Source organism: Stomoxys calcitrans, chromosome 4, assembly GCF_963082655.1.
Source record: "Stomoxys calcitrans chromosome 4, idStoCalc2.1, whole genome shotgun sequence".
NCBI lineage: Eukaryota > Metazoa > Arthropoda > Insecta > Diptera > Muscidae > Stomoxys > Stomoxys calcitrans.
Window position 1 is genome coordinate 178,123,365 of NC_081555.1, and position 10,057 is coordinate 178,133,421.

The window sequence follows — 10,057 nt, forward strand, 5'->3', positions numbered from 1 at the left end:
GAAAACCACAAAGCTATAGGAGTCGAGTCATTCAGTAAGCTTGCTACGGCACAGTGTTCCGAAAAAACTCGCACTAGTGGAAAGACAGCAGAGCTTGTCATGTTTTTATTTATGATTTTATGTACTTCCAGGGAAGAAATTGTTTTATGTTTCCGTTTATATTTCCGCCATAACAAAAATACATATAAGAAATTATGGATTAAGTTTTGCTTATTGAAATATTTATGAAGAAGATAAAAACATTTTAATGTCATTAAAACAGGCTGATTGGCGTAAATATTCTAATGAAATCTCCAAGGTTTGTGATGGTAATATTTACCTATATTAATAGAGTAAATAGCAAATGATTTCAATGAAATATTTTCCAACAAAAGAAAAAAATACTAATTTTCTTATGAATTTTCTTAAATGGCATCAATTCAATAAATCTGAAAAGTCCGGTACGTAGCTCTAACGGAATTTTCTTTAGCAAACACATGGTGACAAAAAAAAAACTTACATTTGGCAAAATTTTTATAAAGTATGCATTAATTAAAATTAAGCGTAATTATGTACATATAAATCCATTTCGTGATGAAAAAAAATCATCAAAGCATTAGTTTTCTTACAATGAATCCGAATATAGTCTTCGATGTTTACAATTTTTGTATTACAGGGTGACCCCTGTAACACAAGCAAACCGAAAATTTCGATTTTGATATGTCTATGCATTTCTTATGGCAACAAAACTTTCGGTGGAGCAGTGTACCGGTTCTTAAGAACAAGTTCTCAATGAAATTTTTGGTAAGACCCAGTATGCAACTCATGCAAAATTTTTGGTGGCAAACACATTATGACAAACAAATAAAAATGTGTTTAGTTCGGCCGTGCCGAATTTGTATACCCACCACCATGGTTAAGTTAACCATCTTCTTTTATAACAACTCCACTACCATATCCATTGTGATATGCAAATCAGGGCAGGTCTGAAACATATTTGATTGAGGTTCTGAGAAATCTTATACAAGTCACAGTTTCAGCGAAATGAGGCAACAAATTCGCTTTTTAAGGGATTAAGAACTTTAATTGGATGATCGGTCAAAATATGAAATCTATATTTAAATATAAGCTGGATCATATGCTTGGAAGCTTAACAGAAATCGAGAAATAAATGCATCTTTTATGGGCTTAAGACCCTTTATTGACAGATCGGACTATACAGCAGCTATATCTAAATATAGTCCAATCTGAACCATATTTGGGTCGGATGTTGGGAGGTCTAAAACACAGTTTAAAATCTCAACGATATCGGGTAATAAATAAAGCTTTAATGGGCTCCAAACCCTGGGCTCTATATGGCAGCTGTATCTAAATATAGTCCGATCTAAACCATATTAAGGTCAAATATGAGAAGACTCAGAAAAACTCACCGTTTTAAATTTCAGCGAAATCGGATAAAAAATAAAGCTTTTTTGGGCTTTGGACCCTTTATCGGGAGATCGGTCTATGTGACAAATATAGTCAAATCTGAACTATATTTGGATCGGAATTTAGGAGGCCTAAAACTACTCATAGTTTCAAATTTCAGCGATATCGGGTAATAAATAAAGCTGTTATGGGCTTTGGACTCTTTATCGGGAGATCGGTCTATGTGACAGCTATATCCAAATATAGTCCAATCTGAACCATATTTGGGTCGGATGTTAGGAGGCCTAAAACTACTCACAGTTTAAAATTTCAGCGATATCGGGTAATAAATAAAGCTTTTTAGGCTTGAGACCCTTTATGGGCAGATCGGTCTATATAGCAGCTATATCTAGACATAGTCCGATCTAAACCATATTAAGATCAAATATGTGGAGACTCACCGTTTTAAATTTCAGCGAAATCGGATAAAAAATAAAACTTCTATGGGCTTCAGCCCTTTATCGGGAGATCGGTGTACATAGCAGCTATATCCAAATATGGTTCAATCTGATATCGGGAGATTCAAATCAACTCACCGTTTAAAGTTTCAGCAAAATCAGAAAAATTAAGCTTTTATGGGCTTCAGACCCTTTATCGGGAGATCGGTCTATATGGCAGCTATATCCAAATATATTCCGATCTTAACCATATTAAGGTCACATATCGGGAGACTCAAAACAACTCACCGTTTTAAATTTCAGCGAAATCGGATAAAAAATAAAGCATTTATGGACTTTAGGACCTTTATCGGCAGATCGGCCTATATAGCAGCTATATCGAAATATGGTCCGATTAAGCCCGTTTAGGAAATTAACCAGCGTGCATCAAAAAGACGTATCTGTGCCAAATTTCAGCTCAATATGACGATCCGAAATATATACACTTTGTAGGGTCGGAAATTGATATTGATGTGTTGCAAATATACCCCCTATCCTACGGTAAGATTTGACAAATTTTATTAATCGGCTTTGCAAATTTATTCAAACGTCCAATTGATTGCGTGAACAGTAAATTATTGCCCAAAAAGTAATTGCGGATTTTTTAAAAGAAAGTAAATGCATTTTTAATAAAACTTAGAATGAACTTTAGTCAAATATACTTTTTTACACTTTTTTCTAAAGCAAGCTAAAAGTAACAGCTGATAACTGACAGAAGAAAGAATGCAATTACAGAGTCACAAGCTGTGAAAAAATTTGTCAACGCCGACTATATGAAAAATCCGCAATTACTTTTTGGGCAACCCAATAATATCTTTTGGTTTTTTCTGTTATTTTTTTTTAATAATTTCTTAATCAACACTACTGTCACATGATGTATTGAACGTGCGACATCAACTTATGCCATGATGTTGTTTTATCAGGCACCTTATGCCATACCAAGGCAATGGTTTTATTTAAGTGGAAATAGGGAAAAATGTGAAATTTGAACATGCTTCTTTACATACATATAGACCAAATCGGTACATATTTGCAGATAGCTCCCATATACCACTCTGCTTAAAAGACCAAGTTAAATGTAGTTTCCATCGATTCCTGTACATGTGTGTCGACGACATAAAATCATTTAAATTGTTATTGTCTGTAAGTTGTTTGAAATATAAATTTTCCTATTCTGTCTTAGTTCCCCAAACACTGTGACTGACTGGCTGTCTGATGGTTGCATGTGTATGTAGGGCTAATTTTTAAATTATGAGATAAACTTCACTCTAATTGCTGTTTTACGAGAGTAATTTCTTTTCAATGCTTTTTTCCTATTTACATCCATTATGGATACTTTGCAATAGTGTGTGTGTGTGTGTGTGTATGTGTAACAACTATTTCCCCCACTCGACAATAGGGCATGCGAGAATAACTGATTTGCCATAACTATTGTCGGATTATCAGACTATCGTTGCAATGATGTGCAGAGTGACGTTTCTTAGCACGAGATTCGTATACAATACCAAGGGCATTCACTTGGGATGTTGAGATTGAGACATGTTACACTAGTTGTCAGACGAGAAAATGAGGAGCGCGGAAGCCGCATTAGAAGCTTTACTTAGATATCACACCTAAGTAAGACATTGATCGACTTTTGGCAAAATATGAACGTAGTTGAGGCGTTATATGATCGTTTATCCAGCACGCGAATGAAATGCATCTGGAAAAGACGCAATAAATAAAAATCATATACATATCTATACATTTAGATTATTTTGTTGTTTACATACAAAGGGGAGATATGCTATATGACCTGATGTCCAATGCTTATCATTTTGATTTTGCCTTTAAGATAAGTCTATTTATTCGCCAAATTCACGTTTCATGAAATGTTGCTTTTGGTAGCTAGTTATGATTATATGCTTCTTAGATAATTTCATAGCAACTGGGGGATATGACAAATGGATCATGAACAAATGTTACTGGAGTCTCCACACCGATTCATGACAACAAATTTAAATCGCTATTACAGTTATAGAGGGTCACACAATCGGAAATGGTTTAAAAAATTGGGTCGATAGAATGAAGAACTGTGAAGACGGCAGTTGCAGCAATATAAATAAATGTGAAGGCATTTCAGTAAAGCCATGGTGAGTATTGGTTAATCAATAAGTCGACTTTTAAAAAAAGCTGTACCAATAACCTATTGAAGAATAATTTTTTTCAAAATTTCGGTGCAAGTTTAAGACCAATTTGGGATATACTTGGCATGAATATAGTCTTTATAGAATACCACGCTCAATATTTCGTTACTTAATTTTTGCGGAAGATAGTGTTCTTTCAACATATGTTTTTTAGACCGTCCCATCCTCTAGGAGAGAATTAAGAAACGTGTACCCTCCAATTCGTTCCTCTTGGTCATTATAAACGAAATACGAAATATCATGAAGATCGGTTGAAGATATCACTTGCCGGAACGGCATTCAAAATTGGAACAAGTAAAAAGGCGGTTAATATGGCAGATATATCCAAATCTGGATCAATCTGAGTCAAGTTAAAGAAGAATGTCGAAGGGCCCAACATAACTCACTGCCCCAAATTTCATAATCATGGGCTCAAACCTTAAATCTAGAGATAAATACCGATCTCCGATGGCAGCTATTTTCAAATCTAGACCGATCTGTGCCACATTGTAGAAGTATGTCGAGGGGCTTAACTTAACTCACTGTCCCAAATATTGGCAAAATCGGACATTAAATGCACCTTTTATGGGCCCAAGACCTTGAATCGAGAGATCGGTCTATATGGCAGCTATATCCAAGTCAGGACCGATCTAGGCCAAATTAACGAATAGTGTTGAAGAGCCTAATGCAACTCACTGTCCTCAATTTCGGCGAAATCGGACAATAAATGCGACTTTTATGGGCCCAAGACCTTGAATCGAGAGATCGGTCTCTAAGGCAGCTATATCCAAATCTGAACCGATCTGGGCCAAATTGAAGACAGATGTCGAGAGGCCTAACGCAAGTCACTGTCCCAAAATTTAAGCAAATCGGATAATAAATGTGGCTTTTATGGGCCCAAGACCCTAAATCGGCGGATCGGTCTATATGGGGACTATATCAAAATACAGTCAGATATAACCCATCTTCGAACTTAAAATAATTTGTGCAAAGTTTCAGCTCAATAGCTCTATTTTTAAAGACTGTAGCGTGATTTCAACAGACGAACGGACGGATGGACATGGCTAGATCGTCTTAGATTTTTACGCTGATCAAGAATATATATACTTTATAGGGTCGGAAATGGATATTTCGACGTTTTGCAAACGGAATGACAGAATGAATATACCCCCATACTTCGGTGGAGAGTATAAAAAGGCGTTAAGGTCGGTTGGACCGAACTTTGGATGTCCCCACGTCGGACATATGTACTAACCACCTATCGTCACAATACGGTGAAAAATGCATCATCATCATGTACCAAAATCATCATCATCATGTACCAAATTCATCGGCTAAAAAATTCACCTTTTATGAGCCTAAGAACTGAGATCGGGAGATCGGTATATGTATATGACATCAAAATCCAAATATAGATCGATCTGAACCATATCGAACACGAATGTCGAAGAGAAAGGGAATATCGCTATACAAAATTGCATATATATATATATTTCACATCGGTTGCATATTCTGCGTCGATCTAGCCATGTCCGTTCGTCTATGGAAATCACGACAGCGTCTAAACGAATAAGCAATTCGCTTGGTATTTTTCACAGATAATTCTTTGCGTTGTGGTTCTTTGGAAATTTATTGGCAAATGCAAATTTGCCCATTAACATTCCATTAGGGAACTGGGACAAGGTTCTCACATATCAATGAGTGCAGTTCGATTCGAGTTTTAGCTCAATGATAAGGCGCCACCTTTTTATAGCCACTATTTTATATTTCAATTAAAAAATTAAATGAATCAATCATTTTTTTATTGAATCCGGTTCTTTTTTCAATTACGATCGTCATTTGAATTTTGACAATTGTCAATTAAAAAATTAATTAATTCAATTATTTTAATGCAATCTGCACTTTTTTCGATTACAATCGTGATTAAAATGTTCAATAAAAAACTTAATTGATTCTATAATTTTTTAATTAAATCTGAACTTTTTTCTTCAATTACGTTGGTGATTGAAATTTTCAATTAAACAAGTAATTGATTAAATAATTTTTTTAATTGAGCCTTACAAAATTTTATTAATTTTTAATTAATGACAAAAATATTTTCAATTAAAAAAATAATTGAATCAATCATTTTTTAATTGAATCCGGGTTTCTTTCAATTATGATCGTGATTTAAATTTTGGCGATTTTCAAATAAAAAATTAATTGTTTCAATAATTTTTTTATTGAGTCTGCACTTTTTTTCAATTACGATCGTGATTAAAATGTTCAATTAAAAACTTAATTGATTCCATCATCTTTTTTATTGAATCTGAACTTTTTTCTTCAATTCCGATCATGATGAAATTATCAATTAAAAAAGTTAATTGATTCAGTAGTTTTTTTAATTGAACCTTAAAAAATGTGATTTATTGAACTGGCGAACGAATCGTGTGTCAAAAAGAAAAAAAAATAGTTGTCTATAGGAGATAAATCGCCCCTTCCAGTCCTTTGACTACCTTAACGGCATTCCGGCTTCTTTAGCATCGATCTAATTTTTTTATACCCTCCACCATAAGATGGGGGGTATACTAATTTCGTCATTCTGTTTGTAACTACTCGAAATATTCGTCTGAGACCCCATAAAGTATATATATTCTTGATCGTCGTGACATTTTATGTCGATCTAGCCATGTCCGTCCGTCTGTCCGTCCGTCCGTCCGTCCGTCCGTCCGTCCGTCTGTCTGTCGAAAGCACGCTAACTTCCGAAGGAGTAAAGCTAGCCGCTTGAAATTTTGCACAAATACTTCTTATTAGTGTAGGTCGGTTGGTATTGTAAATGGGCCATATCGGTCCATGTTTTGATATAGCTGCCATATAAACCGATCTTGGGTCTTGACTTCTTGAGCCTCTAGAGTGCGCAATTCTTATCCGATTGAAATGAAATTTTGCACGACGTGTTTTGTTATGATATCCAACAACTGCGCCAAGTATAGTTCAAATCGGTTCATAACCTGATATAGCTGCCATATAAACCGATCTTGGGTCTTGACTTATTGAGCCTCTAGCGTGCGCAATTCTTATCCGATCAGAATGAAATTTTGCACGACGTGTTTTGTTATGATATCCAACAATTGTGCCAAGTATGGTTTAAATCGGTCCATAACCTGATATAGCTGCCATATAAACCGATCTTGGGTCTTGACTTCTTGAGCCTCTAGAGTGCGCAATTCTTATCCGATTGGAATGAAATTTTGCAAGACGTGTTTTGTTATGATATCCAACAACTGTGCTAAGTATAGTTCAAATCGGTTCATAACCTGATATAGCTGCCATATAAACCGATCTGGGATCTTGACTTCTTGACCCTTAGAGGTCGCAATTATTATCCGATATGCCTGAAATTTTGTACGACGGATCCTCTCATGACCATCAACAAACGTGTTTATTATGGTCTAAATCGGTCTATAGCCCGATACAGATCCCATATAAATCGTTCTCTCTATTTTACTTCGTGAGCCCCAATGGCCGCAATTCTTATACGAATTGGCTGAAATTTTACACAAGTCTCCAACATATAATTTTATTGTGGTCCGAACCGGACCATATCTTGATATCGTTTTAATAGTAGAGCAACTCTTTTCTTATATCCTTTTTTGCCTAAGAAGAGATGCCGGGAAAAGAACTCGACAAATGCGATCCATGGTGGAGGGTATATAAGATTCGGCCCGGCCGAACTTAGCACGCTTTTACTTGTTTTTATTTATTTTCATAAAGTTTCTGCCTCTCTACTCTTTTTTTTAATAATTCGGAAAACAATATTTTCCGTTTCATTTTTGGAAAAAACCCCCGGAGGTGTTTAGTTTCTAAGGAGTGATTATGGACACAAACATAAACCTTAAATTAGTGTTCCAGGTGTTTAACATGTGTGAATCATGTTGCATTGCGGATAGTGGAATGCTCCATACGGAGTAGCTGCAACGGCAATCAGCGGACAATCAGCTATATCGAGCGGAGAGCCTTAGAGAGAGGCCGGGCGACACCGGCTTTTGCATAAATATTGGGTGCACATGATGCTCTATATGACAAGATGGGTTATTGGCGTCGTTAAGTAACCAATGGCCATCCTGTTCTCGCGGCGATCGGTCCTTTGAACCGGAACTAGCTTGCTCACCTACAGGAGCTTGACGAGGATCGTCACGTCCTCATGCAAATGTGCCCTACGGAAAATGTGTAGTCTATTGCCCCAATATATACCGGTCCTAAACTTGAGAATTAGTTGCCTGTCACTGGACATATCCTACAGGGAATGACAAGTTTCAATTGTAATAACTTATGATTCTTAATTATTTTTTAAAAATTCGCTTAATTATTATTAGAAATTGCTTTTCCGTTGAATATATTTGCTAACTTATGTTATCTCCCTGAAAAATACTTGCAAAGTATACTCATCCTTTTCGAACTGTCCCAGGACCTATCTTACGGTGTTTGAATGATGACAATTTGTCACCTCGAGCGGCAAATTCTTATAATAGTGGTAGGCATTTTCCATGTAAGGGGACGAGAACTGGGACCGGTCCCTATTACCACAGGACCTATCCCGTGACATGTTTGGGACCTAACCCATTTCCTGTAGGATGGCTACAACAACAACTGATATTGAACTTATAGACACCACCTGATATCCGATCCAAGTTTGGTGTACATCAGACCATATTTAGGTAAAGCTGCTATGCAGACATATTAGGCACTTTGGAGTCTTAAGCGCATAAAAGGTGCCCGGCGGCATTTGAACTTGTTTCTATACGCACCACCATACGATGGGGGTATACTAATCTAGTCATTCCGTTTGTAACACTTCGAAATAAATATTTATCTGGGAACCCATTAAGTATATATATTCTGAATAGTTTCGTCACTCTGAGTCGATCTAGCCATGTCCGCTCATTTGTCGAAATCATGATAGCTGTCGAACGCGTAAAGCTAGACGCTTGAAAGTTTTCACAGATACTTCTTATTGATGTAGGTCGATGGGGATTGCAAATGGGCCTTATCGGTTCAGATATATATATGCATATAGCCCTTATATGAACCTATCCCTCGATTTGACTTCTTGAGCCCCAACAAGTAAAAGCGTGCTAAGTTCGGTCGGTTCGAATCTTATATACCCTCTACCATAGATCGCATATGTCGAGTTATTTGACCGATATCTCTTTTTAGGCAAACAAATGATAAAATAAAAGGATTGATTTTATATTGGAGCTTTATCAAGATATGGTCCGATTCGAATTGAATTGAATGTTGAAGACCATAGTAGTAGTCATTGTGTAAAATTTCATCCAATTCGAGTAAGAATTGAGCCCTTTAGTGGCTCAAGAAGTAAAATAGAGAGATCGGTTTTTATCAGGCTTTAGATCGATTCGGATAATATTTTAGACGTATCTTGATGGCCATGGAGGAGGCCACTGTAGCGCAGAGGTTAGCATGTCCGCCTATAATGCTGAACGCCTGGGTTCGAATCCTGGCGAGATCATCAGAAAAAATTGTCAGCGGTGGTTTTCCCTCCTAATGCTGGCAACATTTGTGAGGTACTATGCCATATAAAACTTCTCTCCAAAGAGGTTTCGCACTGCGGCACGCCGTTCGGACTCGGCTATAAAAAGGAGGCCCCTTATCATTGAGCTTAAAATTGAATCGGACTGCGCTCATTGATATGTGAGAAGTTTGACCATGTTATCTATTAAGAATGTTTTTTGATGGGCATGGAAGAAGCCTTATGCTGGCTCAAGAAGTCAAAATCGCAGATCGGTTTAAATGGCAGCTATATCAGGTTATGCATCGATTTAAACCATATTTGACACAGTTATTAGAAGGCATAACAAAACACCTCATGCAAAATTTCATTAGTAGAAGTCAAATAAAATTTCAGCCAATTCCAGTAAGAATTGTGCCCTCTAGTGGCTCAAGAAGTCAAGATCCAAGATCGGTTAATATGGCAGCTATATCAAAACATGGACCGATATAGCCCATTTA